General features: G+C 39.1%; 1 protein-coding gene and 1 non-coding gene across 5 annotated transcripts in view; one reads left to right on the top strand and one right to left on the bottom strand.

The window, feature by feature from the left end:
- Celf2 (CUGBP Elav-like family member 2) overlaps positions 1-16,811 on the bottom strand; it is an 802,630-nt gene that overhangs the window by 753,864 nt on the left and 31,955 nt on the right. The gene's annotated exons all lie outside the window — the stretch shown is intronic.
- On the top strand, positions 6,139-6,244 carry LOC127229967 (U6 spliceosomal RNA). The gene has a single exon (XR_007835156.1). It is a non-coding gene; the product is annotated as a U6 spliceosomal RNA (small nuclear RNA).

The following is a 16,811-nucleotide window of genomic DNA, read 5'->3' as shown; positions in this document are numbered from 1 at the left end:
CTTCTGATGCATCTGCTATTTGTTTTCCCTCCCTACTAATTAGTGGGTCTACATTCTCCTTTGTCTTGTTCCTAATGTATTTGTGAAATATTGTCTGACTACCCTTTGTTTCTCTTGCTAGTTGTGTCTCATATTGTGCTCTGGCTTTCCGGCTGCTGTTCCCATATCCCACATGCCCTATTCTCTTACCCTTGCCTTCAGCACTGTGCCCTCATTTTCCCTTTGCATGTCATTTCATCCTGGCAGCTTAAAGTGCAGCATGGATTTTACTCTCCATAGAATGACTAGCAGGGGGAAGGTTTGAGGACATGCTCCTAAGTATTGGGGGGATAGGAATATTTTGGCTCCTCTACTGCTGGTATAAGATATTCCCATATTTTCTGGGGGGAGGGGGAGTCTATCTATACCTTCCTAATAGCCTGAGATAAGATTGTCATGGTGTAAGGTCACAAATGGTCTGGATATTCTCAGATATGCTGGTGCTGGTCATGTGTTCTGATGTCATTCTAAAATGTGATGGGGATCAATTAAGCTCTTGTGGTCACTGTTGGGTAAGATGCTGTGAAATTTAGTAGTTCTAATTTTGAAGAAGATAATTGAGTCCTCTCATCCTCTCTGAGTGCTCACCACCTTTCTTATTACTGTGACTAAATATTTAGGAAGCAGTTAGAAGGAAGTTTTTGTTTTGTTTGTTAATTTTCTTTGTTTCTGCTTTGATTTTCAACTTTAGGGTACATAATCCATCAAGGCAGACACACAAGAGTTGAATGGTTTAGTCAGATTATATCTGTAGTCAGGAAGGAGAGAGAACAGGAAATAGGGCCACACTGAGAAACCTCTAGGTCAACTGCTAGTGATTTATTTTTTTCATCTAGATCTCAAGATCATTCCAAACTGGGGACTGAATGGTCTAACACAGGAGCCTATGGAGTCAGTAATTGTGATGTATGTAGATTTCTTAGACTGGTAATTAATGAGTGTCCAAGGGCAGTCATCTTTCTACTCTGATGAACCAGCCAGAGGATCTGAACTGCTCTAAATGAAACAAGTTGTTTCTCTTGGACTGTGGGACCATTTCTGGCTCTTTGTGAATAGCTAGGAAGACAGCTTCTTTTACTCATTCTTATCCCCTGTGTGTCTCTTGAATGCTAATTTTTGGTTTAATGTAAGTGAGGGCAGTTTTAACCAGGCCTGACTTACCATTGTCATTAGTCTTTAAACCCAGAGCAAGCCTTGGGTTCTGGCTCAGCTCAGCATCTGGGAGGTAGCCTATTTATAAGCAGAACACCCTGGAATTGTTCATCTTTGAGAAGGCCTTTGTGAGGAAAATGGGAACTGACAGGAACATCCTAGGCATTCTTTAATTTTCAGCACTTTGCTTTCATGGGATACATCTGTCAGGACTGTTTCTTTTTCTTTTACTTTTTTTTTGCCACTAGTAAGTCAAATTAGCTGTTGACTTGTGAAGTTCCAAAGCTTCTATAGTGTTAACCTAAATGGTAATAATATAGACACATCTTACATGCTATAAGAAATGCTGTCAGATAGGAAGCCATGGGTCATTTCAGTTCTGAAAATTTAGATGCATTCATTCTGTATATTTATCTTACTGGTTTAGCCTAATATTAGGTGACAGTTATTTACATAAAAGATTTTCCCCAAGCATTCATATATCTGTGTTATAATTAGACTTCTGAGTTAAAACTTTCAAAAAGCAGTTCTTTCCAGAGCTCAGACTAAGATCTACTCTATGTACATACAAATCAGACCACCAAATAATCACAGAAAATGCCAATGATGATTCTGAGGCTTTAACACATTTTTTTTTTTTTTGGTTTTGTTTTCTTGATAACTTCTGTTCTTCATTTACTGTGTAGTCAAAGCCACCACATCAATGGTAGATTGTCTGTGAATTGATATTGCTGTCAAACTTCAGTTTACTCTATGTTGCTGTGTGGTGTTATGTTACATTATGTTATGTTATGTTATGTCTCTTATTTTTCCCCTTCCTTACTTTTCAGTCTGAACTCCTGTTTGGAAATTTTTGTGTTATTTGTTCCTGTGCTCAGCACCTAGCAACAAGTAGAACATCTGTATGTATAAACTTGTATGTATGTTTATTTGTTTGAATGTACATGATATACATATAGAGATCAGAATACAACCTAGGATGTCTGTCTTTAGCATCTACTTCATTCTCGACATGGTCTGATGTTCACCACAGCTTACAACAAGCTAGCTGGCCTGGAAGCTTCTGAGGATTCTCTGTCTTCATCTCTGAGCTTGCTGTGGGACCACTGTGATTACAGATGTTCATGCTATGCATCCAGCCTTTATGTGGGTACTGGGGTTAGGAATTCAAGTCCTCCCACATGCAAATGCTTTCCTACAAAGCCATCTCCTTAACCCAAGAAGCAATGCTTAAATTGTCTTGAAGTTAAACTGTTTTCCTTCCCTTGCAGCCTGCATCACCCATTTGTTGTTCCTTAGAAGTGGCCTCCTGCTTTTCTAATATGAATCCATTTATCTCTTACCATTTTGTGTTGCAGTGTACCTACTTTGATGTTCATTAGAAGAAAATAAATGCTAATATTAAGTGCAAACATTAGCTTCTTTCAGATTCTGTGCATCAGCACTTAGTGCTTAATTAAAGATTTCACCAAATCTCCATTAGTGTTTTGCAGCCCAAGATGATAAGAGAGAATTTTTAGTCCTGTAGTGTTGGATTCTAAAGACAAAGACACTAAATAAAACAAAATACCGAAAAATTTCTAAATGTATGACAGACTTTGAAGATTCCCCATGGAAGGCCTCACCCTCCCTGGGGAGCAGAAAAGGGATGGGCTGGGGTTTGGTGAGGTGATAGCAGAGGACAGGAGGGTGAGGGAACTGGGATTGACATGTAAAACAACCTTGTTTCAAATGTAAATAAAAAAGAAAACCCTAAATAAAAACAAAACCAAACAATCAAAAACTCACTAAATAAACCCATGATCTGTCCAGAGTGCTGAAAGATTAGCAACTTGTCTAAGTGGCAAACCAGAAAAAGCAAACACATCCTCATACTATCTACTATATACATATTTCCCTATACTACCATTTCCTATTCAGTCAGCTACAAGGGTTGAAGAACGCTTATTATTTATTATAAGGTCTTTTTAGATCTAACACTGAGCCTGTAGAAAGCAAGGTATCCCACTCCCATATGTATTCATAGTAGAGGGAAAACAAAGAACAAGATGGTACAAGGGAAGTAAGCACCACTGGAAGGGTGGCAAAAGAGAATGGGCTGTGTGCCATCCATTGCTTTGCAGCCACCTGGTTTCCTTGTGACATAAAGGAGATGCTATGCTTGGTTGAAATGTCCAAACAGTTGGGTGGGTTTCAAAGAGATGGTGGGTGGTTATGACATGGTTTGTTGATTTTTCATTGGCAATGAAATCCTATGGTGCCAGTGAGGCCATTGTGTTCATACAAGAACCTGGCAAGCACAGGTGTGGGAGGCTGCAAAGCTGGAAAAGGAAATGCCATTTTATGAAGGCTTTTCTAGCACATTAACCATATAATTCCTCAGCAGGATTGCTGGTTCTCTGCAGAATGCAAACATCTCCCACACAATTGCCATAGTGGGGTTGCTTTTGGAAAAGCTTCAGAGCTCTTTTTAAATGATCATCAAGGTGGCCTCTCTGAACCAGGCAGGACCTCACTCTCACTGCTATAGCCTTTGCCTACCTTTTGAACACTGTCAGTCTAAACTGCTTCCTCAAACCGAGCTAATTTTATAAGACAACTTGATATTAACTCTGGCTGATGTCTTCTATGCGCTTGACTAAGGCATCAAGGCTTCAAATATAAAGTATGAGTTTGGGTGTCAGCCTGAACTCCAGGAGAGAGTCACATGTCAAAACATTATATTTCATATTGCACTGGTTGAGGTGACCAAAGACAAGGTGGTGGATAACTGACAACCTTCCTGATCCATTCTTTTTTCTTCCCTCCCTCCGTTCCTCCCTCCTTCCCTCTCTTTGTTCCTCCCTCCCTTCGTCCCTCTCTCTCTTCATTCCCTCCCTCCTTTCTCCAGTCCTTCCATGTTTCAATTATACTACTTATTCTCCCCTCATGCCCCAACATTCTCATGGAAGGCAAACGTGGTAAGTGGATAAAAGTGTGAGCTCTGAGGTCAGACAGCCTGAGTTTGGCTGGAAGTTGCTGTTATTTCTAGCATATCAGGCCAGGTCTGCATTCAAGTACTTAGAATAATGCCATCTCACTGTGCATGTAAGGGATCTAAATGAAATAAATGGCAGAGCAAACAGTCAATAAATGTCAGATATGATTATGCCGCTGGTTCTCCTTTCAAGGGAGAAATATGAATTAATTTATTAGCGGTTGTCTCCATGATTATTCCAGGAGCTCCAATGTTCATCACTGAATGAAGCCAAGGTGAAAGATCACATGATCACAGAGGTCTCTCCAAGCATGCAGATGCCACTAGAGTGGCAGAGATGAAGAGAAAAAGGAACTGTGAGGGTCATGCCTGCTTGGTCAGGGAGAAAGGAGAAAGAGCAAAGTGCTTTCAAGAGATAAGCAATGTGTGCAAGAATCAGGAAGGGTCTCTTTGCCCTTCTGAACCCCAGAAGTGGTCTGGGTGTGGGTAGCAAACACAGTTCAGTCGAGGTGATTTTTTTTCTTCACACACACACACACACACACACACACACACACACAGAGATAATGTTTATTTTCTGCCATCTTCTTTCTCTAGATCTATGGAAATAATTTACAGAAGATCCCTGAGAGTAATTAAGCTTATAATTCCTTTGCCAGTAAAATGAGAAAAGCTAGCTCTCAGTAAATTCTGAATTCCACCATGGATGTTGCAGAAGCAGAACTAAAAACAGCTGCATTCTCTCTCTCTGCTGCGGAATCGACTATAATTTGTGCTGCTACCCTCACTCCTAGCACATAGCAATCAGTGCTCAGAAGTGCAGGGTTTTAAGATGATGAATGTTTTATTTCTTAAAATAAACAGTAGCAATTTAGAAACACAGTTATGTACTTTACATTTATTTTATATAGTAAAAATATATTGGAAACTTCCTTACTGTCAAAAATCCTTACACATACTTGTCAAAAATATCAAGATGACAAGAAAGTATGGGATTCAGATTTAAATAATAGACTTCTGAGATATATTCCATAAAACTTATGATTGTTTGGCTTGCCCTGACCCAATAATGCAGATTTCTTATTTCTGCCTAAGTATTTTAAAGCTGTTACATCTAATAGCTATGCATTCTAATAGTTAAAACTATACCAAAACATGAATATTTTGATTTCGTTTCTCCCTCCAGCTCTACTTCCTCCCCTCCTCCCCTGACTCATTACTCCCACCCCCCTTCCATTATTTCCTTTCTCTTTCTTTTTTCTTTTTTCATTTTTTTTCTTGTTTCTGGTGACAGGTTACTGCCATGTATTCCAGTTTAGACTTGAACTTGCCATCCCTCTGTTTTATCCTCCAGAACACTGGGATTATAGGTGTGTACCACTGTGTCAGTTACTTCTGTAGCTATAATGAAATACCATGATCCAATTCAACATATATAGTAGGGCTAGATTTACATAATAGTGAAGAGGGCATAGCTGCAGGAGCAGGAAGCTGAGTAATCACATCTCAACCACACAGGAATGAGTGAGTGAACTGGAAAAGGGGACGAGAAGGCTATAGATTTTCAGTATCCACGCCACTAACTCCTTCCAGCTATACTGAATGAACTTTTTCATAATCTCCCAAACAGCACAATCGACTGGAGACCAAGTGTTCAAATACAGGAGATTATAGGAGACATTTCTCATTTAATCCACAATAACCTTCATGCCTAGATAACTTACTTCCACAATCAAGCACATTCTTATTTTCTGATGGAACTCCTTGGAGAATGTGACTTATCTAGCTGATAACTTGTCCACATACCTTTCCATGTCTGTACTAATGCACATATTCTTGTCAGAGCTATTATCATTGCTATGAACGCATTCCAAGACCTGCAACTGTTACGATATACAGTTATTTCATTGTCAACCAGGATAGCATCATGCTAGAATTTTTCCCCATTTTGGAGATGCACACAGAGAAGAAGAACAATACAATGGTGTTCTCTTTAGAGAAATTGGAACAATATAGAGATTAGCATGGCTCCTGTACAAGAATGATACACAAATTTATGAAGCATTTCATATTTTTAAACAAAGGATCATACAGTGTGAATCTCAGCACCCACATTTCATAGGAGAAAACCAGTATTGTACTGATCAAAGTTCAATGTTCAAAGAGTAGTCTGGGGAAATAGCTTGGTAAATGTTTGCCATGTGATATGAGGATGTGAGTTGAATTTCCAGAACCCATGGAACAGCATGGTGGTTCAGTCTTGTTATCTCAGTGCCAAGTAGGTAGAAACAGGTAGATAATTGCTCTACTGGCTGGCCCAACAAATCAGCAAGTTTCAGGCCAAATGAGAGAAACACACTGTCCCAGAAAAACAAACCTGATGAATGATATTTGATGTTGACCTCTGTCCTGTGTCCACACACACACACACACACACACACACACACACACACACACACGGTTGGGGTTGGGATATATATATATATATATATATATATATATATATGTGTATATATGAATGAGAGAGAGAGAGAGAGAGAGAGAGAGAGAGAGAGAGAGAGAGAGAGGGAGAGAGAGAATTCAAAGAATTGTGGCAAAAATAGGAGATACAAGTCTGTTTCTGTTTCTGATTGCAAATTTCCCTACTTTTGTCTACCACTGTGACCTTGAGGAGTCCATGTTTCTCTCTGAGAGACATCTCCTCTCCTTGCTTAGAGTGAAGTTAACAGTGATAATAACAGAGTATTTGTGAGGCACAGTAGGACAGGAGGCTCAAAAGAATTCCTTGAATTCAAACCATCCATTTTTTTTTTTACTTCCTCAAGGTCATTTGAATTTTTTTTGTACCACATTTATTTTGTATCACATTTATTTTCCTTTCCTAATTATTGAATATCAGTGCTCAACTAGCATGTGACAGCATTTGGAAAACATGATGAAAGAGATTCAGGTGTTAAATGAAGACAACAATGACATGCCCTCAGTGGAGGATTACAAGGGGTTTTCACACCACTTATAACTGCCTAATTTCATGAATCTTTTCAAGGAATGGATGCTAGCATCATTGCTTGTCTAGAATCAACTATGAGAGTTTGGAACAATGTCTATAAATAAAATTACATGCCATTGTAGAATTTCCATACCTATAGACAGGGGAGGGGGGGGGAAGGGGTCACTTGCCCACTTCTGTCCTCAACAGCATTTTCATTTGTTTATTTATTTTGCTTTTTCCATTATTGGTTCTCTTTTTTCCTTTGTATTTTCAGATCTCCTTTCAAGTTAAATGCTACAGGCAAAGCAGCTTGGTTCTTGGTGCTATTATGCATTTACATAACCTGTTATATAATTCCTCATTTGTCATAAATGTTAATTAGCTGTGCTTTGCAAGTCACACAGAGGTTATCCCGATTTTGCTGATGAGGAAATTGAGGGTAAGATTGATTGGGAGCAACAATTTGAATCATACCACATAGTGACCTCATAGCATTTCAGGACTTGGCAGCCATGCTCTGGGTTCCACAGTTTTGGGTTTAATTGACAAATTTAGTCATCTCTAATTGGTTTCTTTGAAGAAGGAATGGGGATATATGTTCCAATGCCCTTCTTTCCTACTACTTCCAACCATATTAGACCTTCCCTTGGTGGAGATCCACAGCCTTACCCTCCTCCCTCCTGGGTCTCACCTTGTCTTTCTATGTGTGTTGCTTGTTGTGTGTGGTATATGTAATTGTTAGTGGGGGTGTCTGTGCACATGTGTTGGCAGGTGTGTATGCACATGTATGCCATGTGGAAATCAGAGGTTTGTAACACAGGGTCTCTCAGTAAACATAAAGCTCATCAATTCACCTGGACTTTGGGCTGATGGGTTTCAGAAATGTGCTGGTCTGATTCCTCAGCTATGAGATTCTAGGCACACACTTTGCTTTACTAAGCTTTCTTCAACAGGAAGTTTCCTGAACTTGATCATGTTCCTCTTTGTTCTGGTTTCTTCCTGAACTAGTATGTTCCTATGAACAGGGTCATTCTGTTATTTTTCCAGTATCTTCTACTTCACTTCAGTTATTCCAGAGCCTGAGATGCTCTCAGTAGCTATTATTTATATAGAAAAGGATATTAAGTCTAGGGAGACAGATCAGTCAGTAAAGTGCTTGCCTTACAAACACAAGGGCATTAGTTCCATCCCCAAAACCCAGATTAAAATAAAGAAAAAAATAGCTTGTTGGAGTACATTCCTTAGGGTAGGATGCCATGCTCAGTGGCAGTATTATCGCAGTATGTGAGCTAGCTTGTTGGAGCCCACTCTCCATGGTGGAATGCCATGCTCGGGGTTAACACATGGGAGAGGAGCGTGGCCCTGCCCCAACCTATCGTGCCAGATTGTGTTGACTCCTTATGGGAGTTCTTACCTACGAGGAGGAGTGGACTGGGGGGTGTTAGGCTAGGAGGAAGGTGAGGTGGGGTGGGAGGAGGCAAGGGGGGGCTGGAGGAGGGATGGGAGCGAGAACTGTGGTTGGAATGTAAAATGAAATCAAAAAGTAAAAAGAAAGAAAAATTCATATAGTTGCAGATGCTTATAATCCAAGTCTTTGGTGTAGAGACAGACAGATTTCTAAGACTTGTTAATGAGCTTAAGTCCCAGTGAGAGACCATACATCAAAACAAAACAATATAATGTAATAAAATATAATACAAAACAAAACGTGGATGACACCTGAATTTGTACATGTTGTCTCACATGTACACACACCAATGTGACCTGAATACATATCTGAGAAAATATATTTGGCCCAGTGGCTTATCAGCCATCAATATATAAACTGTGAACTTGCCCATTTTGAGAATAAATTGTATGACTGTATCGTGGATGACATAGTCTAGGGTCAATTCTTTCCGGAAACTTCCCCACTTCCATTACTCTGAGCTGTGTTACCTATCTCACGCTAGAACACATGAAATTTAAAACTTTATTTTTTTCATATATTCCCTGAGGATCCCAGGATAATATCTCCCAAAGCCCTCAGAATTCTGTGTGCTTAACAAAGAAAATGAATAAACTTGTCAGCAATCCATCAGGAGTAGATAGCTCAAGGGTGTTTGCACAGGCAATGACTGATGGGAGAGCTACTGGCAAGAGAAGGAATCTAGATTTTGTTCAAACACATTACTTTGTTTTTCCTTCTTTGGAGTCAATGTTGAGTATAGTGAGTGGAGTCTGTAGCAAAGTGGATTCTGAGAGTTCATAATTTTAAATAGTAAGTCTTTGCATCAAGTGGGTCGTTGCATAGACTTATCATCTTAGGTGTTCTTTTCTGCAATTTGTACTTCTATTGTGTACAGACAGTTTTACTAAAGATATGTTGAAGCTATATGATAACTACAACATTCCCATATTTCTTATACTTTTTGGTGTTATTTTTTCTTATAATTTATACTGGGCAAAGAAGATTTTTTTTAATTGATTAAAGTGTTGCTCTTATGGATTGACGGACTCTTTTAAAAGCTTTGGAATGGAATGCAAAAGAAGGGAGGTTGGAGAGGTAGCCTAATCATTAAAAAGTATGCCACATAAGAATGACCAGATTTTGATCTCCAACACCTATGTGAAAAAGCTGGACAAGCCATGTGTACCTATATTCCCAGTGCCGGGGAAGTGTAACATAGGAGGATTCCTGGGGCTTGCTTGTCAGCTAGTCTGGTAGAATTAACAAGCTTCAGGTTCAGTGAGAGACCCTGTCTCAAAATCAAAACAAAACAAAACAAACAAACCTGTGGGGATCAATCAATTGAGGAAGATTCCAGAAATTAACCTTTGGCCCACATGCACATACACATACAATTATGCATGCATGGAGCACATACAGGGAAAGTAAACAAAAAAGTTAGGAAAGTCTTTCAATAGAGAAAAAAACTGCTATCCTTTCATCAAATCCAATCCAATGAGAATTGATGGAAGGCTGACCTGTGGTATCCCTTGTGCCTTGTCCTTGGATTATTCGTTTAAATATGGTATTCCCTCTTCAGCTTGTGACCAAATTCAAGAGAAAAACTCAAATTAGACCACACCAGACCAAAATACCTCCTAAACCAACAACTCAAATACCTCCAAAGCCTTATTCACTGTTAAAAGAATTTGATCCAGTTGCCTGGCTTGAATTGTTTAATAACACCAGTTATTACCATCACATGTAACTCAAAACAGTAAAGGAACAATAAAGAGATTTAACCATGTCCAGAAAATAAACACCACCACATTGTTATTAATGATCCTAGAGGAAGGATCTGATGTCAGGCTACAAGAAGTAGTAGGCAAAAACCATCTCAGGAATATTTCTTTTTAAACCTGGTATGCTGTCTTGACCACCAGCTATGACTAATTGATGAATGTCAATCTTCTAGTGCTACTGAAGAGATGACTGTGTTGAACAGGATGAGAGGAACACCCCAAAGAGCCCAAATAAAATGACTAATGGATCTTGTTAGAAATTCCTAAAGGCATCCATGCGGAACATCTTTAGAAGGCCAAAGTCTTATGCTAAATATGTAGTGGTGCTTAGCAAAGGGATCAGATTTTTTTTATCGTTAAGATACAGAACTTTTGATATTTGGCATTACACATTTCAATTTGTCATCCTAGATGTTATCAGCTACCCAAATATTTACAGAGTTCCTTCTTTAGACAAAGAGTGAGGTAGTACAAACTCTTGATCACAGAAAATTCTTAAATTCCTTGTTGCACTTATATGCTGGAGTAAGGTTCTGGTCGGGTCCTAATCTTTACATTTATTTTTTTAAGGTAAAATAAGAGTACCTTTCCCTGGTTTCTGTGGTTCTTTGGGAATATGCTGATTGTAACATCCTGGCAATGGTATGTTTCAGTACATGCTTCTTAAGATTAGATATTCACAGTCTTATATTCATTCTTCAGCAGAAGACAGTGATGCAGTCCTGCATTGTACAGAGTTTTCATGCACTAGAAAAGGAGAGTCTGTGAGCATAAATTATGAGCCCGCATAAGGTCATCAAGGAGGGTAATGAGTCTTTCCATGGGTTCTATTGTATAATGCCAATTATGAGGCTGGGTGGTTTACAAGCAAGGGACACTTACATCCCAGAGCTTTGGAGTCTGGCTAGCCTGGTCTCATGTTGATAGTTTCAGTATCTGGGGTAGGATCTGATTCCTGGCTTTGGATGGCCATAGTCTCACTGTATCCTTTTTCTATAGAGGGGTAAATGAATCAGTTGTCTGGGATTCCTTTATGAGAACAAGACTTTCATTAATGAGGATTTTACTCTTCTGAACTAATCATCTCCCCTAAAGCTCCAACTCCTAAAACCATCACTCTAGGAATTAGGATTTTAGGATTTCCACAGCTGTTTGGGGAACACATAAACATTCTGTCACAAATGTCACAAGAAATGTGACAGAATGAGGACAGTTTACCCAAGAAGAAAGAATACTATCCCATCTCTTACATCTCATTACAGCCACTGCCTGAGTCTTTCAGTATGTGACATTATTTGTGAAAGAGAAATCAAGCATACAGCAAAAACAGTGGAAAATCAAATTAAACAGATCCTCAAGTACTGGAGTGTGGCTTATTCTGAAAAAAAAAAAATACATGTTTTCAGTAAAAGTATGGTCTAGGTTTCTCAACCTTGGGAGTCAAGATACTTTATTATTATTGTTTCATTAATGGAAAATATGTATGTATGCTTCTTTTAAGAAAACGAGTGAGAGAATTACTGAGAATATAAACCATGAGGCATAAGACACCTCTGATATCTGGAATTAACACTCCTTCCCTGCTACAGAATATTGGAAGGTTTCCTTAATAATTCCTAATTGGAGTCTTGGTTCAGATAAACCCCACAGTCCATTTAAGATGGCTTGGGTGGCTCAAGAGCATGCTGAGACTCTCTGATCTAGGTTGTTTGGCTTAAGGATTTGAGAAAGCAAATAGAAGCAGCTGCACTAAGGATTTTATGCAATTAGGTTCATGCAGATTCTGGAAGTTGCTTATTAGGTCTGTCACTTTCAATCCATCTGGTATTTTTGTGTTCAAGTTGAATTGTGCGTTTCTCAGTGGGGTCAGTGGTTTTCCTTTTACCTGGTAGACAGCATTGTATAACCCTGAAGGCTTATCTGCTGGAGGCAGGATGCACAATTTGGCTGCTTATTGCAATTCACATGCATTTCTGATTTGACTGTGTGAGACAGCTCAGACACCTCCCAGGAAGGAGTTCCAGTTTGGACCAGTTTAAGACTTAGATATTATTCCCAGATTGTCCTGGGCTTATTCGTTTTTAGTTTTGCAAATGTTCTTTCTCTGATCCTTTGTGCAGTGCACAAAGCCTAAAGTAAATGTTGTGAAAAGTGGGCTCATCCACATCACAGCATCATCTGTCTGATGTGGATTTAGACTCTGTAGAGTCAGTTAGATATAATCCCTGGAACATGGCTTGACCCTTCTAAACTTCTGCTAAATTGGGGTATTCTCAGTATCAAAGATGAAATTTTTTAGAATGTGTTAATTAGTATATGATTCTCCCTTATAACTTTCTCTCCAGTGTCTATTTTTATAATGCCAGCCTTCATTTGGACAAAGGAAGTTTGAATCCAAAGACATTCAGAAGAATTCTATATATGTATGGCATTCCCTCCTTTCCAAGACTATTTCATTTCCCACCTTAACAAATATAAGTTCTCAATTTCCAATGCCATTTTGGAATGTACATATTTGATAATTTTGTAGCTCCTTTCTCTGTATCTGTGAGATAGCATGGGGATAGACTAAGTCACACCACACCATCTGGACTACACTGTGGTGAAAGTGTCTAACCCTCTGATGTTCTGTCTATTTTCTGTGCCTATGCCCTTGGTCTCTTGAGATTCTGAGAGTAAGTTTAGCAGAAGGTGTGAATGAGCTTAAGCTGGAGTCCATTGGCGTTCCTTGGTTTGTTTCATTTGCATTATATCTTTTGCACTCATGAGTTTAAATTTCCTCAAAGATGATAAGCAGGGGCCACTGGGTTTCTTATGATGTATTCTAAAACAGCATCGTGACAGAGACAGGGATTGATCCAAGAAGATGAAATAACTGCCTATTCTCTTTCATCTTGGCAGTGAGGAGGTAGATCCTGCAAACACATGAGGTCCAGCCAGTACATTTTGTTAAATGGTTCCTGTTTATGCCATCGTTACAGAGCTGGGTATGACAGGAATGGGGGTGGAGGAAGAAACTCTTCTACCAAGAGCAATGTTGTTTGAAAGGGAAGGACACTTTTGTGAAAGTGGTGGATTAATGGTGAAAATCTGGTACATAGTTTGCTTTTCCAAATTTATTTTTTCCTGAGGGATTTCCAGATGCTTACATGAGATCCACTTAGGTGCCTCTTCTCACGTTTTAATGTGAGTGCTGTAGAATCAGGACATGACAATGGGTAGACTGTTGAAAAATGAAAGAAAGGGGCATGTTTCAATGTTATATTGAGGCATTTGAAATTTGAGGGAAGAATAACTAAGGTGAAGAAATGATTGGTTTCTTTCCAGTCTTCTGTACTGTCAATGAAACACTCCACAACTTAATCTCCTGGTCTCCAGAGAGACTCCTTCTCAAGAAATTAAAACAATAACTGACAAGACTGACAAAATCGCATAGCTGGTTAAAGGACTTGAGATCAATTCAGTACAACTGACTTCCCCAGATGCTCTCTGCCCCCCCCCAGGTATGTGGTGCTTACACACACACACACACACACACACACACACACACACACACACACACACACACAATAAGTAAAGAAATGGAATAAAAATTTAACAGAGAGTGTGATTTTCAAAAATATATGAGAATAATGGCATGTTTATTAGGCAATTAGAAACACAAAAGGAGGAATGGAGGAAGGGAGGCTGTCTAGCTACCCTAAATCATATACCTCATACAAAAACAATTCAAAATATTTCACTGGCTTAAGTGTTGCACATACAATTTCAATGATTTTATAGTAAAACATGGGAGAATACCCAGGGGAATGTGTAACAAAGAGACCACAGACATGGTACCAAAACCACAGTGTTTCAAAGTAAGATTCAATGAATTGTACTTTTCAGAAATTAAAGACTTCTGTTCTGTAAATGACCTGACCAAGAGGGGTGAGAAAATAAACTGTGGAGTAGGGGATAGCCTGTATAAACCAAAAATCCAATGAAGAACTTATGTCTAGAACTTTCAAAACTCAAACCAAACCAAACCACCAACCAGTTCTCCCCAAAACAAAAACCACAAAGAAAATAAATAATAATAATAACAAAATTAATAATAAGGAATTCAATTATGCAGTGATCAAAGATAAGAGGGCAAACAAATGTCACATAAGCACATGAGTGTTTGCTTTGTATCACTAACCTGTAGAAAATGCAAGCATAAATATACATTGATCAGGGTGACTCAAGAAAAATAGCAGTGAGAAGTCAAATGCTGGCAAGGAAGTGAATTGCTTGTAGTTGCTGTGGGTATGGAGTGGCACAGCTAATCTTGAAAATAGGAGGCTGTACAAAGACCCTATGCAGAAACTGCACTGCTTGGTTTTTATCCCAGGAAAATGAAGGCTATAATGATATAAAACCCATACCATAATATTGGTAGAGTCTTCTACTAATCCAAAATTCGAAACATATCAGATGGTCTTCAGAGGGTAAATGGTGAAAGAAACTGTGGTATAGTCATACCATGAACTAGTACTCAGCAATTAAAAGTAATGAGCTAAAGATGTGTCCCACAACCTTGAAGAATATCTAGGTAAGTGCCCGACAATTGTGGTGTGTGTGTGTGTGTGTGTGTGTGTGTGTGTGTGTGTGTGTGTGTGTGTGTGTAAAAGCCCAAGGTTGATGTTGAGTGTCTTCCTAGAGTACCTTCCATCTTTTTCAATGAGGCATGGTCTCAGCTGAATTCATAGCTTGCCAGGAACCATTTAGCTTGCTCTGGGGATCTTTGTTTCCACTTTCTTAGTGTAAGAGATGACACACCCACTCAGTATTGAAGAGTGTCGCTAGGCATCCATTCATGTGGCAAGTACTATTTTCATTAAGCCACTTCCCTATCCTCCCAATTGTCTTGCTTTAAAACATAATTCACATGTATCCACAACTTTCCCTGAATATGTGATGGGCTTTTAGCTCCTCTTAACAGTAAGTTAAAAAAATTCTACATAACAAATGAAGTGAGTACATCTGGGATAACCAATTGTATGAGGGCAGGAATTGAGAACCCTGATTGCCTGTTTGCCCCATGGTCAGCTGGCTGGCTGAGAGTTTAGCTTGCTGGCCACCAGCACCACAAAAGAGCATTCTATCCCATGTCACTTGTTTGAAAAAAGATCCAAATTCAAATTTGTAGTAAGGTTGATACTAAACACATGTTACTTTCATATCTTTGTAAAGTAGGAAAAAATGAATATAAGCCAGTCTCTCATGGGTGAAATGCTTGGGAAAGATCCAGTTGTTCACAAACAAAAGATGGTCACAGTCTTATGTATAACAAGGGTGGGTGAGGACACGTGTTTTTTTCACTGCCATCTACCATCTGGACATCAGAAAAGTGAAATAAGTCTTGAAAATGGTCTCTCCTTTCCCTTGTCTACAGCTCTCTCCCACCTCCCTGCAGCCCTTATCTAATTTGTGAGTAAAGATTTTAATGAGACCATTAATTGTACTACATTATTTTGTATGTAAATGTCCTTTTGTAATGGATTGAATTAATCAAATTTTAGCTGCAAATTTCTACCTCCTAATTTTTCATGGCTTTAATGTACTCATTTGCTTGGCTTTTGTTATTTGGCATTTCCAGCAGCCCCTATTTAGCTCCATGATGGGCAAGAGGGTAGAAGAGGGTGGATCTTAACTCTACCCTGCAAAATAATAATCACTGAAAAGGTGTTCTCTGTCAAACTTACATGTTGGGATAACTACCCAACTCCTCATGTCTAGCTGCAATTTCCGTAGGCTGTTTTCTTTGTCACCCCTCACAGTCTTCTTCATGGCTAGGCAAGTGTTGCTCTTGGTATAAAATCCCAACTATTCTCTCTCAATGTAACCCAAGAAACTGCCCAACATTAACCATTCCTGCAATTGTAGTGTGCAGTGTTTGGCTTGATCATTCAGTTATTTGTGAAACTCCCTTGTCCCTGTAGTATATTTTTTAAAGTTTTGTTTCTATTTTGATTAATGTGTATGTGTGTTTTCCCTGTGTATTCTGGGGCACACAGGAGCCATAATGAGGAACTGGATGCTCTACAGCTGGGATTACTAGCAGGTTGGGGCTGGGGACTTATCTCTGGTCCTCAGAAAGAGCAGCAAATACTCTTTGTCACTAAGCCATTTCTCTAGTGCCCTGTATCTGTGTAGTTTCGATGTTGTCCCCAGTTCTTCATTTGTAACCACAAATTATACAACCCATGATCAGATTCAAGATTAGTCACTGAGATTTCCAGTTGTCCTAACAAAACTTTGGACATGCTCTCCAGTGCATCTTGGGGATTTCTTACTTCAAAGGGTGGGGGACTTCATTTCCCACTTGCTCAGGTTTCACACTTGAGTGCATTGTTGGTCTCCTCTCTCTTTTCCACATTTGATCCATAAGCCACC

Source organism: Phodopus roborovskii, unplaced genomic scaffold (genome assembly GCF_943737965.1).
Source record: "Phodopus roborovskii unplaced genomic scaffold, PHOROB, whole genome shotgun sequence".
Taxonomy (NCBI): Eukaryota; Metazoa; Chordata; class Mammalia; order Rodentia; family Cricetidae; genus Phodopus; species Phodopus roborovskii.
This window is presented reverse-complemented; position numbering and strand designations above follow the sequence as displayed.